This window comes from Otolemur garnettii, unplaced genomic scaffold, assembly GCF_000181295.1.
Source record: "Otolemur garnettii isolate 467f Iridium unplaced genomic scaffold, OtoGar3 scaffold00083, whole genome shotgun sequence".
NCBI lineage: Eukaryota > Metazoa > Chordata > Mammalia > Primates > Galagidae > Otolemur > Otolemur garnettii.
Genome location: NW_003852478.1, coordinates 6,347,341 through 6,351,803, shown reverse-complemented (window position 1 = coordinate 6,351,803; position 4,463 = coordinate 6,347,341).

Sequence of the window (4,463 nt, the reverse complement as noted above, 5' to 3'; positions counted from 1 at the left end):
CCGTGGGTAGAGTGCTGTGGCATCATCATAGCTCACCACAACCTCAAATTCTTGGCCTCAAGTGATCCTCTTGCCTCAGCCTCCCAAGTAGCTTGGACTACAGGGACCTGCCACAGTGCCTGGCTAGTTTTTCTATTTTTAGTAGAGATGGGGTCTCCCTCTTGCTCAGGCTGGTCTTGAAATCCAGCAATCCACCCACCTTGGTTTCCCAAAGTGCTGGGATTGCAGGCATGAGCCACTTAGCCACTGTGCCTAGCCAAAAAGGGATTTTTTGATATGGAATATAGTCCTGGTAAAAATGCTGTGAACATTTTTCAACATTGTTGAAAGGACAAGACAAGATTTAGAATGTTCATTTAGAAACTTAATTAATAAAGCCATGACAGGGTTTGAGAAGATTGATTCCAATTTTGAAATAAGTTCTATTATGGGTAAAACGCAGTAGCCCACATGCTGTAGAGGAGTCTTTCTTGAAAGGAAGAGTCAGTCAGTGAGGGAAACTTCATTTTTGTCTTTTTGTGTCATTTTAAGAAATTGCTACAGCCACCCCAAACTTTAGCAACCGACCCGCAGGTCGCCAGCCTCTGTCAGCAGGAAGGAAGGAGCCTGCACCAGCAGCATGATGACGGCTTGCGGGAGGCTCGGGTCATGATTAGCATGTTTTAGCAATGAAGCATTTTTTAATTATTGAGAATTGTTCTTTAGACATAATGCTATGGCACACTTAATATATCACAGTATAGTATAAACATAACTTTGATATGCACCAGGAGACCCAAACTTTTATGTGTCTCACTTTATTACGACATTCACTTTACAGCAGCGTTCTGGAACTTGATCACAGTGTCTTTGAGATACACCTGTGCATTGTTTTACCCACTTAGTTCTATAAACCTTTTGACAGGAAGCTAATATCTTCTAACTTTCTTTTCAGCATCTTGATATCATTTTCAGAGGGACAGTCCAAATTCAGTGTTCAGAAGGGGAGCAGGGTTTGGAATTTTTGGTATGCCGGTCTCATTCAGACAGTATTTACTGCTGGGGGCTAAACCTGGTTCAGGTCAAGTATAGGGACCAGATCAACCTTATTAGACCCATAAAATTAGTTTTATTCAAGCAATAGAAAGCTTTGAAAAGGTTTCAAAGTTCTGTGCCTTCCAGAGAGAAAGGTAACAAGTATAGTCATTCCATGGGGATTGGTTCCAAGAAGGATCCGTGGTTACAAAAATCCACGGATGCTCAAGTTTCTTATATAAAATGGCAAAGAATTTATGTATAACCTATGGTATAAAAGTGTATACCATATTTAGATTACTTATAATACCTAATATTATCAATACTGTGTAAATAGTTATACTATGTTAATTTAGGGAATAATGACAAGGAAAAAAGTATGCACATGTTCAATGCAGACACATTTTTAAAAACATTTTTGATGCACAGTGGTTTGAATTTACGGATGTGGAGCCCACAGACAATGGATTCGTGAGGAGACCCAGGTCTCATCAGAGGATGCAGGAGCCAGAGTAGCCCTAGACACTGCAGGTACTGAAACCAGGAACTAGACTGCGAACAGCTCCCTCTCTTTCCAGCTCTGTCTCTTATCTGGGCTGCCCTTAGGTGTGGATGATGATTGATCCATGAGGTTTTCTTTAATTTCTGAGATCCTAGACTCCTATCGTTTGCCAGAAAAGAAAATTTATCCCACCAGCTTCAGTTATGAAGTTGTGGGAACACTTGGGTTAGCCTGCTTTGGTTCTATACTATTAAGAATAGGATCTATCATGGGAAAATGGATGGTGATGGTGGAGGTGGTGGTGAAGCATTACACATTAAACAAAAAAATTTTTTAGCCTTTTATGTGCAAATTATATTATTACCTGCCACCAAAAAGTAGAAATAATTTTATTATAATCATTAACTTTATAATATTTAAGTTTTTTAGATATATGGAATACAATTCCCCTTTTAGAATATAATTCTTACACTTAAGTTGTATACATTTGCCTTTCGTACATTTTTTTAATTGTAATTTTTTTTTTTACAAAAGTAAAAAATACCTATACATGTATGACCATCGTTGGAATAGTGATAAGAACATAGGATTTGGAATCCTTCACCTTGGTTGTAGTTTTCACTCCATTATTAATGTTTTTAGCTTAATCAATAAACTGATGGGATTAAAAACAATATTTACTTCATAGGCGATCATGAAGATCAAGAAAGATAATGGATACGAGAACAATTTTGTTAATTAGAAAATACAAACATTAAGTGGTTATCATTGCATTGTATATATTTCTAAAGTGATACTCTTAATTTGGGTCCATGAACTGCCTCAAAATTATGTGCAAACTTGTATATATTTATACCTCTATCAGCTAATCTTTGGTTCACCTGTGAGTGATGGAACACCTAAAAATAACTGAGGCTTAACAAAATATCAGTTCAAATATCAAACTCCAGAGATAGGTCATCCAGGATGACGGTGGTTCCACCATCATCAAAGACCACAGCCCTCCTCTCATGCTGCGTTGCTCTACCAAGCCTGTGGTTTCATTCTCGTGGTATAAAATGACAGCTCAAGCTCCCAGCTGCCGTTTCTGCATCAAGCTAATAATGAAGGTGAAGAGAGGAGGGAGAGGAAGGCAGCTGTGCCACTGAACTTTAAGAACACTTCCCGGACAATGAACATGACACTTACACTTATGTATGTATCTCCTTGGCCAAAACTTAGTCATGTGGCATTATCTAGCTAAAGCAGCAACTATGGTAAGTAGTTTTTGTTCTGTGAGTTCCATTCCTGAGCAAGAAGGGAGAGTGCCTATTGGGAGAATCTTGTACGGCTACAATAATCTGGATATATAATTTATACAGAGAAAGAATCTATAGCTTTCATCAAAATCATAAAGAGATGTTTTATAATTTATGAACATTAGAAAAAATACTATTCCAAAGTAGAACAGAGTATGCAAACCCATAGATTAAAAGTACCGTCTAGATCATCTTCTGTCTGTGCTGTGAGCAGAAAGGCAAGAAGTAATCCGATAAGCACAGATTTAGTGCTGTCCTGTATACAACAGAGATACTATTTGATAATAACTGTTTTATATTTCAATTTGCCCTCAAATCTATCACGTTATACATTGTAAGTCAACAACTTCTATTTCGTGCATGTGCCTTATGATCTATTACTTAAAAGATTCTTAAACAATTTAAAATTTTATCTATACTCTTCTTCTTTCATCAGTTTGGAGACTAATCAAGATTCTTTTTGGAATTAATTGACTTTCTTTTCATAATTAATTTAATTTCAAATTAATAAAACCTAGTGAACAATCTCTTTCTTAGTTTAATTGAATTTCTGTTTTAATGCTTTTGCTTTGTACAAATCATCTGGTCTGGTTTTTTTAAACCCAGTTTTAAGTAACACATGTTGAATAACACATAAAATGTCAAAAATTCTACTTTAATTCATTTCAAAAATAAACAACTGATAAAACCAAATTCAAGAATGTAAATTGTTTTTAGACATTTTAATGGTTTTATTTTTGTTTTTATTGTGCCTAGTTTGTTTGCTTATGCAGAAATTTGTAGCTATAAATGGTTGGGTTATTCATTTTAATTAATGTCTACTGAGAAGTTTCCCTCTTTGGAAAAAAGCCAGATGTCAACATTGAAACACGACCCCCTCCCTCCTCAAAATAGTCTAACCAATTTAGTTTTCAAAGTAAAAATATGTCAGGACTTTATAAAGTATTAAAAATAATTAATTATGCAGCTATAAAAATATTCATTGACACAGAAATATGTGTGTGTGTGTGTATATATATAAGTGTAAAGCAAAGTCATAAAACAAGTCTGTGTAATTTTTTTTTAATAATTAAGTGTCGGGGGAAAACAGTCTTTAACAACACACATCAGCTCTCGAACCTATAAGCAGCTGTCTTTGGATAGTGAGATTAAACGTGATTTTTTACTTTCCAGAGTTTCTTTTCTATAGTATGGATTTTTATAGTATGTTGCATTACTTTTATTATTCAGGCATAAAAACAAGCTAGTAAGATTTTTCCATTTTGGAGAAAAGTTATAAGAAAATCTACAAACAAAAGTAGCACTTTTTTTTCTACCACGGAGTGCTAGCCTCTAGAAATAAAAGACACACTTAGAAGGCACAATTGTCTGTCTCATGATTACTGTGATTTTGAAACACAGCATCTGGGAAATTTCACAGGAAATGTGCTCTTTTGTTGCTTTCATTGATGAATCTTTTTCTCGTCGCCTGGGGTGGGCTGAATTGTGCCAGCTACACTCAATTGCAGTGAAATATGAAAATATAGTAATTCAACGTGAGTGAGAAATTCAGTGTCCTGGATGGCCTCCCCCTCACATTCGCAGACTCAGGGTTCATGAAGGTGTGTGTGTGTGTTACTTATCCCAAGGTGTGCGCTTAGCAGATGACT